The sequence below is a fragment of the Mesocricetus auratus genome, unplaced genomic scaffold (assembly GCF_017639785.1).
Source record: "Mesocricetus auratus isolate SY011 unplaced genomic scaffold, BCM_Maur_2.0 Super-Scaffold_100026, whole genome shotgun sequence".
In the NCBI taxonomy this organism is placed as follows: domain Eukaryota; kingdom Metazoa; phylum Chordata; class Mammalia; order Rodentia; family Cricetidae; genus Mesocricetus; species Mesocricetus auratus.
In genome coordinates this window covers 27,669,663-27,690,450 of record NW_024429207.1, presented here as the reverse complement: position 1 = coordinate 27,690,450, position 20,788 = coordinate 27,669,663, and the positions used below count along the sequence as shown (strand labels likewise).

The window sequence follows — 20,788 nt, the reverse complement described above, 5'->3', positions numbered from 1 at the left end:
CAGATTCTGGGAGAGAGAAACACAGGGAGACATCATGTAGCCACCATAGGAATAAGAGGTCCTGATCCCTTTCTCCAGTAAGAGAAAATACTTAGATTAACAATTATGAGTTAAATACTTAAGTCAGAGATAGCCAGTAAGAAATCAAGCAAACAGCCAACAGCTTCATAATTAACATAGCCTCTTGTGTTTTCATTTGTGACTGATGTGGCTCTGGAACCAGGCTGGCAGGAAGTCTTCTCCCTACAGATGGGTGTAATAGAGGAGGTTCAGTGGTGGCACAGGCTAGAAAAGCCAGTAAGTGTTCAAAGCTTGGTGAGCTGTTCTGTGGGAGGTTGGGTGATAAGAATGTTGAGCGAAAGAAGTTGATGGAGGCCTGTTTGTGAAGGTCCAGAGGGAGGATTGAGAGTCAGTTAAAGACATCCATTGGAGCCATTGCATATTTTGAGTGACCTTTGGTGCTGGTCAGCTGGGGCTGAAAAATCAGCTGTGATTAATAAGACAGCAGCAGCATTGAGGTGAAATCTTCAGGGAAGTGTTTCCTCAGGGTCAGCACACAGAATCTGTGTTCCAGAGGCAACCAAGGTTCTACCTTCTATTGGCGGCAGAACTTGATGGTCTGAGAGTCTCCCAGGTGGTATGGGCATGAAGGGGTCATAGAGAGCAGCTGAGGCTTGGCACTGTTAGGACTGTTAGGCTAGGCTGGAGTCCCTGAAGAGAGCTCAGGAGAGGCTACTGATGAAAGTGTAGCCCAGCTTCGGCAGGGTATTCCGGAACTTTGGAGATGCCACACAATGGGATGACCCTCAAGAACAGCAGTAGCTATGGAATGGATTCCCCCCCAGAGCTTAGTAGATGAGCTGTGTGTGCTGCAGACGGTGGAGCTGTAGAAGTGTCCCAAAGCCCTTTGGAGGAGCCCAGAAGATGGTGAGTGAATCCCAGGTATTAGACATTGAGTTCAGTTTTGCTTTGATCTGATTGTGGCTGTGCCCTGATTCTTTCGTCTTGAAGAAAGGAAGTATTTAACTTATTTTTGATTTTACTCAGAGATGGGAGACTGAAATTTTAAAGAGATTTTAGTTTTTAAAAGAGATTGGATTTTAAGAGATTGGATTTTAAAGTGTTTGAGTTTATAAAGACTATGGGACCCTTTACGTTTGTAAAATGTTTTATAGGGTGGTGTTGATTTTGAGAAAGGAGAGGTTATGGTTTAACAGTGATGTGCTTGTGTGTCAAGCTGACGAGAGGTCAATTGTGCTGAATCATTTTATGTTAACCTGTCAGAAGCTGAAGTCATTTGAGAACAGAAAATGCTTCCTTCAGATCTGGCTGGAGGCAAACCTGTTGGGCACTTTCTTAATTGGTGATTGACCAGGGAAGCCCAGTCCTTTGTGGGCTGGTGATCCTGAAATCTATAAGAAAGCAGGCTGAATAAGCCATGGGGAGCAAGCCAGTGAGCAGTTCTTCTGCATGGCCTCTGTATCAGTTCCTGCCTCCAGGTTCCTGTCCTGTTTGAGTTCCTGTCCTGTCTCCCTTCAGTGACAGTGATATGGAAATGTAAGCCAAATAAACTTTTCCTCCCCAGCTTGCTTTGGTCCTGGTGTTTCATCACAGCAGTAGTCACCCTAAGATATTGTACTTTGTATTTTATTTAATTATCTCTTTGTCTTGTTTCTCCCATCGAGTCTGTGTTAATTTCTTTCTTCAGTTTGGTTGTTTGTGGCTCACAAACAAAAAGGCCTTGCAGGCGTGGCTCTGAAACTAGACTTTTGGTTTTGCAGACTGAAGTGGGTTGGATGAACAGTTCTCTTAGAGGACTAGGGTGGTAATTTCCATTTTAAAAAATGATGCTTTTGTTTTTGACAGTTGTGTCTGGCTCTATCCTAGGACTCTGGGCTATTCAGCCTCTGGGTCCTGGCTGTCCAGGCTGTGTCAGGCATGGGCTCGCTCTCTTGGCATGGATCTCAGGCTGTATCAGTCATTGGTTGGCAACTCGAACAATTTCTGTGCCATCTTTACCGCAGCACATCTTGTAGGCAAGACAAATTGTAGGTCAAAGGTTTTGTGACTGGGTTGGTATCCCAATCCCTCCACTGGAAGTTATGCCTGGTTCCAGGAGATAGCCAATTCCGGCTATGTATCCCCTATTAATTCTGCTATACTCATAAATTGGTGCCCAGCCCAGCTGTCATGACAGAGGCTTCATCCAGCAATTGATGGAAACAGTTGCAGAGACCCACAGCCAAACATGAGGCAGAGCATGGGGAATCCTGGGGAAGAGAGGGAGGAAGGATTGTAGGAGCCAGAGAGGTCAAGAACACCACAATAAAACCCACAGATTCAACTACCCTGGGCTCATGCTCACAGAGACTGAACCAACAACCAGAGAGCTTGCTTGGATCTGCCCTAGGCCCTCTGAATATATGATAGAGTTGTACAGTTTGGTATTCTTGTGGAACTCCTAACAATGGGAGTGGGAACTGTCTCTGACTCTTTTTGCCAGCTTTTGGGACCCTACTCCTCATACTTGGTTGCCTTGTTCAGCCTTAGTCTGAGGGAAGGTGCTTAATCTTACTGTAACTTGATGTGCCATGTTGGGTTGATATCTTTGGATGAACTGTCCTTTTCTGGATAGAAATGGAGGAGTAGATGGGGGTAGGCAGAGGGGAGGTGTGGGAAAGGAGAAGAGAGGGAGAAACTTTGGTCAGGATGTCAATAGTAATAAAGAAATAGGTAAATAAATAAATAAATAAAAGACTATGCTTCCCATATTCTGTTTAGCTTTGCTTCTTTGTTGGTTCAATGTAAAATTTAAGGCTGTTTGTATCCTGCAAAGGATTTCTTTTGCCTTCATCTGTGGTGGATAGTTTCACTGGGTACAGTAGTATCAGTTGGCAGTCTTGGTCCTTTAGAATTTGGAATGCATTGTTCCAGGCTCTTCTGGCTTTCAGAGAAATCAGCTGTTATTCTGAGGGTTTTTGATTATATGTTTTTGATTACTTGTGGTTTTTTTCTATTACAACTTTCAATGGTTTTGTTCTGTATATTTAGTGTTTTAATTATGATATGCTGTGGGTGTCTATTGTGAACTTGTCTAGTTGGGTTCTGTGTGGTTTTTGTGTAAGCATGGGTGTGTCTTTCCTTAGCTTGGGGAGTTTTCTTCTATGATCTTGTTAAAGATCTGATCTCTACCATTGACCTAGATTTTTTTTTCCAGGGTTTACGACTATAATTTGAAGAGTTGGTCTTTTGGTAGTGTCTCACATTTCCTGCATGTTCCTTTCCTGTGATTAATTTTTTATTCTTTAATTATTTAATCTAGATTCTTTACCTTATGTCTGTTCATGTTTTCATTAAATTCCTTGAATTTTTGAAACATTTTATCAATATTCTCTTAGATTCTGGATCCTAGGGTTCACCTAGGTAGTTCTCATTAGATATCACTTCTATAGGACCAGTGGGGTTGATGAGAGACATACTCTCTTGGCCATTCATGCTGTTTTTGTTTTTACAATTTGACTTGGGCCTGTGGACTTCTGTCTTTGGTTGCACGTCTGATGTGATAAACTGGTCTGTCTTAGACTGGGCCAGTGCAGAAACTCAAGAAGTGCACGAGTGTGGGCCACTGCAGAAGTTTGCCTGGCTAGGTAAAACTTGTGGCTAAGCCATTTGACTTGATGAGGAAAAGCTGGCTCCCAAACCTTGAGTCTGGTGTGAGGTCTGTGGGTGCAGAGATGGCAACAGGCGGAGGGAAGTATGGATGAGGAAAGGAGTGTCCCACCAGGTAAAAGTGGTCCTTGAAAAAAGCAAGTTCAAAGCCTGCCAATTTGGTCCTATACCTGTGGGTGTGAAGGTGGCCACAGGCAAGGAGGGATGGGAGATGGAGTGGAGATGTGAGAGGAAGAAGCAACTTACCCTACAAGGGTGAGTCACAAGAAAAAAGGGTTTGAGGGTGGGGGTCTGAAACTAGGTTTGTGGTTTTACAGTTGGAAGTGGGTTGGGTGAGCAGTGTTCTTAGAGGACAAGGGAGGTGACTTCCATTTTGAATGGTGGTGTCTCCTTGGTGAAACGTGTCTTGTTGGAAGACAGATCCGGATTAGAACTGAAGTCATTTCCTTTCTTGCTGGGTGTTTTTCAGTTCACTTTTTATCTGTAAAAATGAGGATGAAGATGCCATCACTTAAGGATATGTGGCTCAAAGATGAATGGTCTAGTGTAGGTAATGAATAATAAGTGTTCACATGCTCCATAGACAGCTTTACTATGGCCCTGTGACCTGATTTTTAAGATTCCAACTTTTGCATTTTAGTAACTTGGACCTAATTTTATCAGAGGCAGTCACCGTCTTTGTCTTTAATGTTATGGTTTCTACAACGCTTACTTTGGTGGTAAAAATGAGAATGAAATACCTTTAGAAGGCAGGATAAGAAACATTCAGAATCGATTCCTGATTGTGCTACCTGGAATTAAGAATCAAGATCTCAAGATGTTTTATTTTTGAGTAATTAATTCAAGAAGAACATCTCCAGTTGCTGAACCTCATCTTAGTCACTGTTCTATTGCTATGAAGAGACACCATGGCCAAGGCAATGCTTGTAAAAGAAAGCATTTAATTGGGATCTTACTTATAGTTACCTGTGGAACCTGCTAAATTTTGAAGAGGAAAGGAGTTGCCGGAGGAACTAAAGAGAAGTTTAAAAGAATATCAGGAACTGGGTCTGGTGGTTCTTGGGAGCCTGAGACAGAAAGACTGAGAGTTTGATATCAGCACAGGCTACATAGTTCCAGGAGAGCCCTGGCTAACAGGATAAGAAGGAAAAGAGGAGGAGGAGGAGGAGGAGGAGGAGGAGGAGGAGGAGGAGGAGGAGGAGGAGGAGGAGGAAAAGGAGGAGAGCAGACACCATTTTTGCTGTCTTGAAACAGAAAGGAAGTTTAGGGAAGAGAAATGGGGTATATCTACCTGGCGTGGTGTCTTAGTTACTTTTACTGTTACTGTGGTAAAATATTCTGATAAAGGCAAGGGAGAGAGGGTTTATTCTGTCTCATGGTTCAAGGGTACAGTCCATTATGGTAAGGAAGTGAAGGTAGCAGGGGATTGAAGCAATTGGGCACATTGCAACTGATTGAAAAGCAGAGAGAGAGAGAGACAGAGAGACAGAGACAGAGACAGAGAGACAGAGACAGAGACAGAGAGACAGAGACAGAGAGACAGAGACAGAGACAGAGACAGAGACAGAGAGACAGAGACAGAGAGAGAGACAGAGAGAGAGAGACAGAGAGAGAGAGAGAGGATGCTATGCTCCCTGCTGCTCAGCTACCTTCCTGTGCTTCTACAGTCCAGGATTCCAGCCAGGGTACAATCCTACCCACTATTAAGGTAGGTCTTCCAGGCTGGGCATTGGTGGCACATGCCTTTAATCCCAGCACTCGGGAGGCAGAGGCAAGGGGATCTCTGTGAGTTCAAAGCCAGCCTAGACTACAGAGCAACTTCCAGAACAGACTCCAAAACAATACAGAAAAACCCTGTCTTGAAAAACCAAAAAAAAAAAAAGAGTCTTCAACATAAATTAGCATAGTCAGGCTGATTCACTACAGATATTCCCAGAGGTTAACCTTAATCTAGATCAACGGTTCTCAACCTTCCTAATGCATGACTCTTTAATACAGTTCCTCATGTTGTAGTGACCCCTCAAACCATTGCTACCCCATAACTGTAATTTTGCTACTGTTAGGAATCATACTGTAAATATCTGTGTTTTCCAATGGTCTTAGGCAACCCCTGTGAAAGAGTCATTTGGAGACCCACAGGTTGAGAAACACTGACCTAGATAATCCCTCAAAGGTGTATCTGGAGATGTGACTCCTCAGGGATTCTAAATTGTATGAAATTGACAAATAGCAATTACCATCATGAGTTGCCCACACACCTCGGCAGTGGCATCTCCGGTCATCTTATGGAACAGAAGGGTAGTTGGCTAAACTGGAGAATTCCTTTCTCCGATGGATATGTGAGGCTATGGCTTCCTTGCTGGAGCTGTCTTGCATAGAAACTACTGCAAAGACAGGTTATGAGTTCACCTGCTCCCAGCAGCTGAAGAAGAAGCAGTATGGGTCCTGTTGGCCACTGTCCTGGGTAGAAGACAAAGCACAGGAAATAGGCAGATACTTATGTTTTCACTACAGAACCATTGATGGGAGGGGATTCTGGGGAAGAAAGCTCAGAACTTCTCCCATCTTGGGGAGTAATGGGTCTGGAGCATGCCAGAGCTTAAATGAATCATGTTCTAGACCGTTGGGAGTACCCCTAGGGGCAGGGGACACAGTGGCTAGTTCTGTACTTGTTTATATTTTATATTTGTGTATTTCATTTTGTGTATATGAGTGTTTTGTCTGCATATATGTGTGTGTACTATGTATATGCTTGGTGCCTGCAGAGGTCAGAACTGGAACTGGATTATGGGTGGTTGTGAGATACCACATGGGTGCTGGGAACCAAACCCAGGTCCCCTGCAAGAGTAACAAGTACTCTTAACTGCTGAGCCATCTCTTTAACCCCTGTATTTGTCTTCTGACCACAGCGAAGAATACTGGGTTTGGTCTTCCTTCAACACCAAGCTCATATAATCAGCCCTGATGATAGGGTTCTCCCATGGCTGGTCTGTAAGTGAAAGACAATAGGGGGAGATGTCCCTAATGCCAAGACACAACCTCCCTCCTCTATATGACTCACTTTTCCCCTGCCACTTACTTTAGTTCATCTAAGTTGTGTTCCTGGGAAAGCAGCCTCTTGCCTTGCTCCTACAAAGGTCTTATTTGAACTTCACCCTTTCTGTATTTACAGTTTGTGTTGCAAATTTAACTTATCACTGTAGACTTTTTCCCATGTTTGAGCTTTTCTCAGCCCTTCTTTATTGTCTCTAAACTGCCCATAGTACATATTCATGTAGCTACTTGAATATTATAATGGTTAGTGTTCGTTGTCTACTTGACAAAATCTAGATTAACTTGGGAGATGGGTCCCTGAGCAGGCCTGTAGGAGACTATCTTGGCTGTGTTATTTGAGGTGGAAAAACCTCCTCACTGTGAATGATACCATCCATAGCTGGGATTCTGGACTGTGTAAGGAAGGAAGCTAAGTAGTGGTGGCATTCATTTATTGCTCTCTGTTTCTTGACTGTGGATGAAACATGACCAGCTGCATCTAGCTTCTCTTGGCTTGACTTGCCTACCATGGTGGACTTACACCTTGTAGACAAAAGGAACCTTTTTAACGTTATGTTTGTCATGGTATTTTATCACAGAACTAGGAAAAGAAAATAAGAGAGATACTGGTACTGAGAAGTGGGACCATTGCTGTGATAAACCTGACCTTATGGTCCAACAGTCCTTTGGGACTGTTGGCAGGAGGGGCATGGAAGAGTTTGGAAGTTTGGGTTAGAAAAGCCATTGAATGCCATAAACCCAGCTTAACAGGCCATTCTCATAGGAGTGTGGAATGCAAAAATGCCAAGAAAAATGCTTACAGTGGAGGCATGGCACATCAGGTTTCAAATCGGAATGAGGACTCCATTGCAGACTGAGATATTCATGTGATGATGGGGCCACAAATCTGCCTTCATTCTGCCAGTGTGTTGAAAACTTGAATGAGGCTTCATCCTGTGCTGGCAGCAGAACTTAGCAGCATTGTCCACAAGGTGCTGGTGTGGGAGTTAGGAAAGACAGGATAACTGAGTCACAGAATCTGTTTTAATTATTTTGTGTGTGTATGTGGATGAGAACGCTCATGCTGAGCAGCAGGTGTGGAGGTCAGAAGAGAAGTTTGTGGGAGTTGGTTCTTCTACCATGTGGATCTTCGAGGCTGCTCTCAGGTTATCAGGCTTGTTGTCAAGCATCTTTATCTGCTACACAGTCTTGCGAGGCCTGGGGATCATGGAGTCTTGTTCCACAGTTTCAAAGTGCTGCTGAGGCAAAGCAAGGAGTGGCAGGGTCTGTGCATTTTGTGAACATGGGAAGATGAGGCCAAGGTTGCAGTGGAGATCCTGAAGTACTGGAGAAGCCAGGATTGTGATATATGTACTGGAGACGGTGTGAGCATGGGACAGAGCCATCCCTAAAGGGACTCCATGTGATCTGCTGCCTTTAGGGGCCCAATTTGTTGTGGGATAATCTTTTTGTACACTGTGAAGATGTATCTCTCTTAAGGAACCTTCTGATTGGCTTAACAAAGAGCTGAATTGCCAATAGCCAGGCAGAAGAAGATGGGTAGGACTCTGGGAAGAGAGGAGCTCTAGGAGAAACTGGAGGTGCGGAGATTCACCAGCAAGGGAGTCAGACATACCGTATGGAGGAGAGGTAATGAGCCATGTGGCAGAACATAAATTAATATAAACTATTAATATATAATTATTAATAGTATAATATATAACTATAAATAGAATACTTAATTTAAGTTATAAGAGCTAGTTGGGAACAAGCCTAATCTAAAGCCAAGCTTTCATACTTAATAAGTAAGTCTCCTTGTCATTATTTGAGAGCTGGTGGTCCAAAGAAAGTCCGACTACACCAATTAATTACATTGTAAGCTCCAGATGCTAGACACGAATCTGCAGGATTTGGTGTTTGCCCTGCTGGGTTTTAGTTTGCCTTTGCGTGTTTGTTTCTTGCTATGCCTCAACGCTTCCATTTTGGAATAGAAGTGTTAAATCTTGCCATTATATATTGGAAATATGTAAATTGGTTTTGCTTTTATAGAAGTTCAAGTTTGTTTCAGAGACTTTGAAGACTTGTAAAGTGTTAGACTTGTTGGTCATGGAGCCTTTTGAAGTTAAACTGATGCATTTTACATTATATAAAGTGGTCATGAGCCTGTAGTGACAAGGGGTAGAAGGATATGGTTTGAAAGTGAAGTTAAGTTGTTTAAGTTTGATGTTAAGTTGATAAAGGGTAGAGCTGTGATGGCTCCTTGTCAGAATCTATAATGACGAGGGAGATGGACCTCTGGGGATGCCTCTGGTGGATTATCTTTGATTGCATCCACTGAAGTGAAAAGAGCTGTCCACTGTAGGTTGTACCATTTCCCTAAACAAGGACTGTATAAACAGAGAAAAGAAAGTTAGCAGTTATAGGTAAACTAGCCTGCCCCTGTGTTAGGCTTGAAAGCCATCTTATAGAAAAGACAAACTAGGTTCATTCCTGTTTATGATTAAACCTCTGTTTCTCAAGGATTGGGCTATGCCCCACCAGTAACCTTCTACAAATGGTTCTGTATTGCCTATTCCAGGAGACAGCAACCATGCCTTTGTTTCAAACAGTTGTTATGACCACCTATGACTACCTTGCTATGGCCATCTTGCAACCATGTCTTTGTTTCAGTAGGTTGTTATGATCAACTTGGTATGCTTATATTCCTGATTCAGTAACCCTGTCTATTCCTGAAATATTCCTAAACCTTTATTCTACCAATGTCCAAGGTTGATTTCTTGAACCCCTCCTTTAGGGAGGGAAAGCTGATGTCCATGAATTAAAAAAGCTTGCTTTAATTAATTTGGCAATGATGACTTGGGTCAGTGGGATTGACAGTAGCATGTGTTTACTGCTCCTGTTCTTTTTTATGTTTGCAATGTGACCAGATTACTTCAAACCCTGCCACACTGAGTTCCCTACTACCATGAACTGTATCCTTGAACTGTGAGCTGGAACCAACCCTCCCTTCATTAAGTGACTTTTGTCTGGATATTTAACACATCCACAGGAAAAGAAAATAACACACATATGTTTGCAAATAAGTTTGCAAATGAACAAACAAACGAATGACTGTCACTTATCAAAACCAAGCCAGCTATGGGGGTGGGTCTTTTGTGATGCACCAGGGAGTCCGGAAGAAGAGCCGGTGGCTTCCTTTAGCTTAGGCGTAGATAATTGCAGCCTTACAGGAGAGGTTTCTGCACTCCTCCTCTCCCAAGGGCTTTTCTCTACTAAGGAATGTGTCATGCCATCAACCCCAGCTCTTTTCCAAGGATAAATGTTCCCCTGACGAAGAGTCCTCACCACCCCTTGTTTAATTATCAGACACAGTTCTGTTTACCCAAATCCTGTCTCCAAGAAGCCAACATGAAGGTGCTGGGTAATAACCCTACTGTACTTAATGGCTTCCACATGGTCCTTCACTCCGTACAAGATTGTTTCAGCTGCTAATTCTCAAAGTCTCCCCGCCCCCGCCCCCAAGCAGGACCATCACTCTGCCATGTACCCCAGAGCTTTCCTCTTCCAGAAAACTCTACATATATCTTAATTCCACAGCAGCACTGGGCTGGGGAGTGGTGGTGCTGGAGAGTATGTTCTTAATTTTTCTCCTTGGAAGTCCTCTCTCTGCCAAAGCCCTTGGCCAGGATCCAGGAGTGGCACATTTAATAATACCTAGTGAGTCTGGTTGATACTTCATAATTACATTGGTGCTGGTGAAATTGTTGCCTTGAGGATAATTCCTGAACATAATGAAAGTGGACAGCCATGTGGCCCCCACACGCCCCCTACTGGGAGGCCAGGGAGTCAAGAAGGAAGAGGAGACAATAGAGGGTCAGGAGAAAAGGATGTAAAGGGTGCTCGCTTGCCTTGGGTAGGGGAAAGGAGACAGGCTTATCAAAGGGAAAGGCTTTCAAGGCTCAAGGACTGAGTTAAATATGTTTGGAACTGATTTTCCTTAGGAGACCAAGAGATGTGAGAGTAGATGACACCTTTGGCAGGTACCTGGGTATGTGATCAGGTCTCTGACTTTTCCTTTAGCCACCAATGGTCCCCGCCTGGTGTTTCCTTAAGGTGGCCACCATCCAGGCTCAGTACCTCACTTTGAAGTCAGGATCCTAGACACAAAAGAAATACATAATGAGATGGGTCCAAGAAAGTTATGGTAGGTGAATGGAAGATGCAGGGTCACTTGGGACTTCAAGTATATGACCAGCTCCTTGTCCATAGCTGTGGAATATGTGCCAGCAGGGCCACCTAGGAAGCTTCAGTTTCTAAGCTTGTCCCTGGGGACAAATGTTCTAGTGGACTGTAGTTACCACGCCTTCCAACAAGTCTTGCTCTTCTTTAGTAACTCCAGCTGTTCAGATGCGTGTCCCCTTCTCCAAGTGGCTCTCATTCTAGATCTGAAGTCTGGATGTGCCAGGACACAGCCCTAGCCCCAGGAAGCTGTCATCACCTACAGGAGACAGCTCTCTCTGGCCATTGCCCAAGAGCACATGTACCCAAGACCACAGGAGAACCTGCAATGCAGACAGTGCAGAGATTCGAGGAGGCACAGCTGCAGAGACCACCCGCTGGTCACAGCTCTGCTCTGAGCTGGTGACAGCAGCTTGTGCACTCATCATTTTCCTGAAACTTCCAAACAAGTCAGGGAAGCTCATAAGAGCTTCAACCAAAAGGAACTTAGAGTCGAGGATGCGATTTATTCAGAACAAACATGGAAGAATGACATTAGTGAGAACTCTGCCCCAGTCTCTATGTTCAGATGCCAATTCTCCAAAACAAAGCAAAACAAAAACCAAAAGGCAAATGAAAACAAAACGAGCTACTGTGGACCAACATGGTGGGTCCTGAAAACCCATTTGATGAATGAATAAATCAATGTAATCAATGTATTAGATACTAGCTAATTAGCTGGGCGTAGTGGTTCATGCCTGTAATCACAACACTTAAGAAGTTGGGGCAGGTGGATGGGAAGTGGGGAGTGGAGGCAGGGAGGAGAAACTGTGGTTGGTACATAAAATAAATGAAAAAAGTTATTTAAATAAAATAATCATAAAAAAACTGGGCAGGAGACTTGTCATGGGTTTGACGTTGTACTGAACTACAGAGTTTCTAGACTAGCCTGAGCTACAGAGTAAGATCTTGTCTCAATAAACAATAATAGCAACAATTTAAATAGTTCAAATAAAAAGTACCAGAAAATACGTTCTGAGAGAATTTCCAATCAAATTAGTTTAAGTTCTTGGTTAACTTGGGCATTAATTCTTCTGTTTTTGTGTGAAGTCTTCCAGTAGATCTGTGTACTGGTTGGAAAGGTCTACTTCCCCTCCAGCCTGGAAACACACCTAAATTCTAGTGTCATCAGCTTTCCCATCCTAGCTGTCTCATCTGGTTATTAGGGGGACAGATGTTCAATGATTCCCAGCTACCACACCCCTCCTTAGAGTTTTGCATTTGGAAGAAACCTAACAAACACTACTATGAAGCTGTTTTTGTTGTTGTATTGTTATTCTGTTTTGTTTTTCTTTGCAGTCTTCTGTCTGGTCAGAGGTCTGGGCCACCATTTCCTGAATTGTCAGTTTCCATAGTTTATGTCCATAGTGGTTTCTAGTTTCCTTTGGCAGAACAGACAATCTGACTGTCCCTGTAGGGTCTGAGCTTCACAAACAAAAGGTGGAGAGAAGAATTTGATGATTAGCAGCTTCAAAGCGCAGCTGAGGTATTCTGAGACATAGCTTGCATCCAGTCAAAAGCAAACTGCCCCTCCTCTTGTGTTGTAGGAGATTTGCTCTCATTTTAAGGTCTGATAAAACTCACTTCTTTCTGTTTCCTGTTGAGGTTCCCTTCTCATCACCTCTTAAGAGACCAGCCTGGAGAACTCAATAGGGTCTATCCGTGGAGCAGAAATTTAGAGCAAATCTTGGCGACAAGGTTCTGAACTGGATTAAGTGCCAAGTGTGACCTCGTTTACAGCAACTTGGGAGGCCCCTGATAAGTCCAAGCCTCTCCCCTTAACTGACCTGGCTGGAACTTTTGACACACGGATGACAAAATGGGTGCAATTAGTTGGAGATATTAATGGGTTCTGTCACGTAAAGTATTTGTAACAAAGCTTTTCCTTGAATTCCAAGCTGAGAGTTTTGACTCCTGGAGCCAAAGAATCCTTTGTTCTGGGGATTACATCATGGAACTATTTTTAGAGGCCAAGTCTGCTCCAGGGGACTGGGGTTACGGCTGCCTTTGCCTTTCTGCCTCCTAACTCCCGATCCTGTGTGCTGCTCGTCCACCCCTCTTCTTCCCAGAGCTGAGTGCATGGCTGGCATGACCAGAGAGAAGTGAAGACCTCATGAGGGCCACCTGGGGTGTAGATGGCACCTCTGGGTGGCTCCAGAGGGGTGAGGACAGGGACTATCTATCACAAGACCATAACCCATGCAGAAAATGTTTTACAGTATCTGAAACCCACAGCCAGGAGTTTGGAGAGATGGGGGAGACTTCGCCCTCTCCTGTCCAGCTGAAACAGGTTGTATCCAGTTCAACTTTAAGGGAGCACAAAAGCCAATTACGTGGACTTTTCCTTGCACCCTCATGGACACCTTCAGTCTCTATTTGCAAGATGGCTTCTTACGGAGGCAAGACCTGACTGGAAAGGACAGGCCTACAAACAGAAGATCACCTCCTCTCCTCAGCCACAGGTGAACAGGTCTAACTTCGTCTGCCCACTTTGCCTCCCTCAAAGTGATCCTCTATCCACAGAAGCAGGCCCGAATACTGTGCTGCTGAAGAAACCAAGGACCAGACAGCTACGTCACTTCCCCAAGTTGTTGGAAGAGCAAGCAGACTATTCCCAGCTTTGACTGCAGTGTTCTTTCCAGTAAGTGCAGCAGGCTGCCCCAGCTGGAAGGGAGGAGTTCTAGGAAAAGGCTGCTTTAGAGGGAGAAGATTCCAGCTTTGGCCTAGCTTGACCTACCTTAGGGACCGGCGCAGTTGGGTCACACCTTTCAGCAGTCTGGGATATCTTCCCCCTTGCTGGACAATGGTTACCATTCCCATGTTCTCACTTATGTCTTGGGGGATAGACATGAAACCCCAGGAGCATACAGATTTCTGGTACAGGACTGCCCATGCGCATACTGCACCTTTGTGTGAATTAGCCGACGGCACCTCCTTCAGGCAAACAGTGCCAGAGCACATTGTACAACCAGAGGGAGGCACCCTGGGCACATTCTACATGCTAAGGTGCCCCAGTGTAAGACCATCAGAGAACGTAACATGGACCCCATCATTTTGTAGAGAGTCAGAGGAAGCACCCATGGGAAGGAGGAAGGGGCTCTTCCACATAACCAGCTGGGATGAGGAATTCACTCTCTCTGTTCTCTCAGAGTTCTCAGAGAACGAACGGGATCTACCACCTCCTTCCCTACACAGGAAATCTCTGCTTCCCCTACCCTAGGAAGAAACAAGAATAGGGTCATCAGGAGAGGAACTCTGTGTCCCAAAGCAAAGTGCTTTTATTGCTGCAAATGAATGTCTTAAAAAAAAGGGGGGGGGGATGGGTGGATGGGGCCTGGGCTCCTTGGGAGTTGGGTCTGTCTGTCAGTCTCTATGCATTGAGATAGCAGTAGGACTATGGATGAAGTGTGGACAGGCCTGTGGGGTACATAGAAACACCTCCCTCTTTGGTTTAGAGAGGGGGGTACCTGGGTCAGCAGAGCCCCTTCATTGGCCATCCAAGTGCTGAACACAAGAGGTGATGAAGACAGGAGGCTGTTCCCCTAATTTTCTTATTGTGTAAATTCCTGATTTTTTTTAAACTGTCTCCAAAGAACATAAACTGATGTAGGGGCTGAGCCAAGCTTAAGTTCGTTGGAAAAATAAAGAAATTTTTGGATTTTTGTGCCAAAGATTTGTGAAATAAATTTATACTGTTTATAAGCTCCAAGAAGGGCTTCAAGTTCACATTCACTTATCCCTTTTCCTCCACTCCAATCCTTACCCCCTGACCGCCATGACCCAGATTCCTATGTAGGATAGCATCTGACCTCATCCACAGTTCTTAAAACACAGCATGAGATTGTCCCTTTGGAAGACACATCTTACTACAGCCAATTAAAAAATATGGACTCTGATTTACTTATAAAATGCTTGTAGTGGATTAGGAGAACTGACAGAGGGTTTATTGTTTTTCTTTAGGTCTGCCTTGACTCCTGAGAAAGCTGGTAATTTCTAACTAACCAGGACAGTCTGGGCAGAGCTGGTATTCCCTGACACTCAGGATAGTCTGGGCAGAGCTGGTAATCCCTAACCACCCAGGACAGCCTTGGCAGAGCTGGTATTCCCTGACTACCCAGGACAGCCTTGGCAGAGCTGGTATTCCCTGACTACCCAGGACAGTCTGGGAAGAGCTGGTAATCCCTAACCACCCAGGATAGCCTGGGCAGAGCTGGTATTCCCTGACTACCCAGGACAGCCTGGGCAGAGCTGGTAATCCCTGACTACCTAGAACAGTTTGGGTGTAGGTTTCGGAAAATTCTGAGGGATGCTAGAATACCCGAGAGCTAAACTTGATGGACTCTTGAAAGTCTGGGGAGTTAGTTAGTACCAGGGAAACAACCTCTCTGAGAAAGAGGCACCTTTGTCTTGTCCCAGTGCCCTCATCTATAGTTCCTGATGTCTCTGAGCAAGCTTCCTGGGCTCCCCTAGTTTGTCATCTCAGCTGAGGAAGGGGAGAGTGTTCATTAGGAGACTGAAATGTGACTTTGGTTCCCATCTGACCTCGGAGGCCATCTTAAATGGAAGACATTGCAAAGGAGGAGATTATTCTCCCTGAAGAGGTTGAGGCTGCATTTGATCTGAATTATTACTGTTCTGACCCTGCCCTTCCCCTGTAAAACCTGGAATTGATTCCGTGGGTGGTTTTTAAAAATTCAAAGTAGTAAGAAATGTTTCCTTCCAGTTCTGTGTTCTCATGTGAATTGTTTCAAACATGTGCTATGGGTCTGAGTAACACTCAAACCAGGGTAACAGCAGGCTTCATCCAACCTTTGTTATTACTTATTCTGAGCCTACAATATAAAACAAAACAAACAACAACAACTAAAACAAAAAAAACAAACAAAAACCTAGAAGGGCCTCTTCTCACCTCCTGTGTTTTAACACCGTTTCTCTTTTTCTTGTCTCATTTGGAAATGGCCTACAGTGAACTTCTCAGGGCAAAGATGGGTGTGTCCTTTGCCTCTGTGAAGTTGGATTAGGCCTCCTGGACCTCCTTGGTCTTCTCTCCACAAAAGCAGCACTCCCGAGCTATGCACATAGGCCGTGATTCCTGACGTTGGTGCCGTAGGACTGGCTGTGTCCTCTGGGGTGTTCTGGAGCTGGTGTCTACTCATCAGGCCTTACCCTTTCTCCTCTGTGTGCTCCCCAGAGACTGTGGCTTTCTCGTCCAGCCTGGGTGATGGGATCCACTCTCTGTCCTGCATGCAGAGGACACTGTGCTTCCTAGATACTTACTTAGTCAGCTGCTGGCTGTGCCCTTTCTTTACCATCATCATTTGTGGGTTCCAGAAACTTCTTAGCAATGGCCCCAGGATCTTTAGCTCCAGCCAAGACTCTGCTCTCTCTCTCTCCTTTTAGTTTACTTCTTGGCTACCTCCCTCTCAACCCCAGCTCTGCACATTTTGTTCCTTCTCTTCTTTCATCTAGGCAAGCTTTCTCTTCTCTGGACAGGGAGTGTCCCAGGAACAGCGTAATCCCAGGGGAAAAAATGAAGAGAAAGTGGCTTAAGGGTCAAGGGAAGCGTAAGGCGGAACTGCCGTCTGGAGCCTTATTGGTGCTGGGCTTGCAGTGTTTGCCAAGTGAGGCAGGACAGTTCACTGCTGAACAGTTTGCAGAGAGAAACACCTGGCAAACACTGGGGAAAGCAGAGCTCAGCACAGTGAAGTATCGAGTATTGAAAATTCCACTCCAGATATGAGAAGGCAATGGGGCAATAGCTATCCAACCGGACGCCAGACATTGGTTTGCCTTCATGGCTTTTACCTTTGCAAGAGCAGGGAAAAAACGATGTGGGGAGCTGATGGCTTGTCCTTGATTTTTGTCTACCAGGCTGAACTCTGCATGGTATAAAACACTTGGGAGAGAATAAGAAAGATGTGTCTGGCATGAGTTATTAGCAAAGAAGGACAACGCGTGCCCAGGATACTCTGCCATGAAAGACGGCAGCTCTGAATGGAGTACCTGCCTATAGACTTACTCGTGAGCTCAGGTTCGGAGACGTGGTCTATAAAACACAAAGCAGGAACAGGCCAACCTCTGAAGGGTGTCAGAGAGGCAGGATGACAGTCAGCTGCGGATTGTGAAATGTGCAAAACAACAAAATGGACCAGTTGGAATAGAGGAATGACAAGAAGTTGAAGCCAGCACTTAGGAAAGATTGTGTAACGGATGAAGAAACTAGCCTCCGCCTAAACCACAAGGACTTCTGGGATCATCTTGTCGGTAATTAGAATGTCACCACTTTCTTCTTCTCCATTCTTGCTTACTATCTTGCCCCATGCCCAGTCACAGCTGGATATATGGTCGCCCGATTACGAGCCACATTTCTCAGTTTCATTTTACTACTACTTTTGCAGTTCAGTGACAACATGGCTTTGCTATGGGCCCATGGGGCATGAGCAAATAAGGTATGCGATCCTAGGTAACATCGTAACTCTCTTTAAGGGCAAAAACTTTGGCTCTTCTTTGACCCATTTCTGTTTCTGGGATCTAGAAGTAGGAGCCACACTCTGACACTTAGCCTTGCTCCCTGGCTCATTCCTGAGAGGAGCTAACCTACAACCCTTAGACTTTATGAGAAAGTCATAAACTTGTAATGATTTAAACTTTTGCATTTTGGGTGCTCTTGTTACAACTTCTCATCTAATAAACCATCATGACTGCTAAGGTTTGCATTAGCAGAATAAGCCAGGAAAGTTTAGATGTGTTACAAAGGTCAAGATGTTTGTTGCCTGGAGTCCGGGTGTGTTGTTGGCACTAAGGGACCTCTTTCTATCCTTCTATCTGATTCCACAGCACATCCAGTCAAGCTCCAGTTAGCTCATCTTTCCGCTACTGAAAAGAAAATCCACATGGGAATAACAGAAAGTGAAGTGAAAGGTGGGAAAATACCGAGCTTCATTTTAGATGGATTTAGGAATTGGAATTGTTACATGTTTGGTCTAAAACTTGAGTAAGTCAGGATTCCAGGGTTGCAGAGAAATTGACCTTTTCTCATGACAACAGCTTCTGAGAGATCCTTTCTTCTACAGAGCAAGAGCATAATTTTAGTAAGGTCAGGACACTGAGATAACACATAAGACTGAGTATGCTACTCAGGGCCAGCCACACCCCAGTGGACATGAATTCTTTTAGCTTTTTTTTAAAATCATATCATGGAGAACTTCCTTTCTCTTGCAGCCAGGTGTATGGTTTTGCCAGGTCTAGTAGTGGGGAGTGGATACATGTTCTTTTAGGACTTGTGCTTTGCTCCAAGCTCTTCTGGCTATGAGAAGATGGCTATTATTCTGATTGGCCTGCTTTGCTATGTTACTTGTGGTGTTTCTCTTGCAGTTTTCAATACTGTTTCTTTGTTCTGTATATTTAGTGTATTAAGTATAATACGCCATGAGGAGTTTCTTTTCTGGTTCTGTCTGTTTGGTGTTCTGTGTGCCTCTTTGGATGGGTATGCCTTTCCTCAGTTTGGGGGAGTTTTCTTTTATTATTCTATTGAAGACTTGCTTTAACATTTGCCTGGGATTCTTTCCTCTATGTCTATAGTTCATAAATTTTATCTTTCTGTGGTGTCTCAGGGTTCTTGCATATTCTTTTCGTGTATTTGCTTATACTTACCGTTTCCTTGATTGGCCCAAATTCTCTACTTTGTCTTCCAATCCTGATGCTCTGTCCTGTACTTGATTCATTCTGCTGGTATGATTTCCCACTGGGCTCCCATGGGGCCATTACATCTTTCATTTCCATTTTCGTTTCATCTTGCATTTTCTTCAATATCTCTCTAATTTTCTCTTTATCAAACTCACTTTTCAAACCCTGAATTGCCATCATTATTTCATTCAACTGTTTGCTTGTGTTTTCCTGGACTTCCATCAGAGATTCATGCTTGAATACCAGGGTGTGTGTCACTGGGGTCTTAGTTGTGGTATGTGTGATTGCTTGGGTGAGGTCTGACTTGGGGGGGGCATGTGGTGTAAAAACACCAAGGGATGTGAGGGCCAGTGCTTAGACAAGGTTCTCTGGCTGGTGGAAGAGGGCAGAAAGGGTGCCCAATGGAGATTACCAACGAACCAAACTGCTGGATGCTGTTCATAGTCCCAGGAAAAGCAACTCAAGGTGAGAGGCTAAAAGGGCTCACTTGGAGAGCTTGAGAGCATGGCTCCTTGCTGGCCCTGGGCAGGCTAAGGGTGGTATGGGGTAAGTAATTGAGCAGACTCACCAGGAAAGCCCAAAAGTAGGTTCCTGCCTGGACCTGGGTGGGAGACTGTGGCCTCTGTCTAGCTATTGAGCTTGCTCTGGTATCAGAGAGAGCACCATCATCCACTCTCTTGAGTCTCCACCTTGCCAAGTAGAGATTTCTGTATCCCATGAGTTAATTCCTTGTAATAAAATTGCTTTCCTTCTTTCTGCGTAAATCTTAATGGTTCTGATTTTCTGGAGAACCCTGAGTAATACAATGGCTTCCTAAGTTTGGGGTGATTCAGAGTTTAGAATGTCTAAAATATGTAAGATGAATGCTAGATTAGTCATATACTTAGTGAGAGACCCAGCAGAGCCGGGTGGACCAACACAATCGCAAATCTGGTTTTCTGAAACTCTTTTTACTGCTTTTGGGGAATGTGCGAACAGGGGTATCTGCCGCAAAGTCGGGCTAACTACACTGGCAGTGGGTAAAAGCTACTGGGAGCCTATGTTGGTAGGTGCCATGTCCCTGTATTTTCTGCGGATGTGCAAAAGACAAGGCTTGACAAGTGAGAAAGTTCTGGAGGACAGGGAAACCTTGAAGACACAAAGGAATCAGCACGAAGAGCAGATTCCAGCTCTGGGATGTGTGAATGGACAAAGGACAAAGTCTGGGGGAAAGAGTCATTCCCTAAGTCGTGTGCAAGGGGAACTTCAGCCTCTGGATTAGTCACCAAGCAGCCTCATAGAGAACGCAAGACACAAAAATCTGGACCAAAGAGAGGAATTTTTAAAAAAGCTACAGAAAGGAAATAAGAATTCCCACAATAACTAAAATACAAAGTAAGGCTAAAAACACAAAAGGATAACATATATCACACACGTTTCCACAATAACTTCAATATCAGTGCCTTCAACATCTTAATTAAAAGGCACAGGGTAATTAAATGAATTAAGGAAAAAGATGTCTCTGTTGTCTAAAAGAAATACAGCATAACTTCAAGGATAAATACAACCTTAAAGTAAAAGGAGGCTAAGCAAATGGTATCAGGGAGCACCTAGATGCTGTTCTTCCAGTATCTGACAAACTAGCTTCAAACCAAAATCAATCAGAAGAGATAAAAAAGAATACTTCATTGTGACCAAGGAAAAAAAATCAATCAATGCACCAAATGCAGGAATACACAATTTTATGAAACAGAATACTACTGGACTTTGAACCATAGATTGACCCCAACATAACAATAGTAGGTTATTTTAACACACCCTTTTCCAATGGAAAGGTCATTCAGACCCAAAACAAATAGAACGCTGAGATTAACTGACATTCTAGAAAAATGGACTTAACAGGCATCTACAGAATAGTTTACCCCAACACCTCAGTATACACATTCTTTCAGCAGACCATGGAAGTTTCTCTAAAACAGACCACATATTGGGTCACAAGTAAATCTCAAAGGTGAAACCACTGCGTGCATCCTATATGACCACAATGTAACCAAGCTAAAAATCAATAGCAAAATAATCTTATTGATTACACAAACTTGTGGAGATTAAATGACCCACTACTCATTGATGAATATGTCAAAGA

At 44.1% G+C, this 20,788-nt stretch overlaps 1 long non-coding RNA gene across 1 annotated transcript; it reads left to right on the top strand.

The window, feature by feature from the left end:
• The first annotated feature begins 506 nt into the window (after positions 1–506).
• Positions 507–14,651, top strand: LOC121134167. Its single transcript, XR_005871200.1, has 2 exons — positions 507–927; positions 12,586–14,651. It is a non-coding gene; the product is annotated as an uncharacterized LOC121134167 (long non-coding RNA).
• Positions 14,652–20,788: the final 6,137 nt, after the last annotated feature.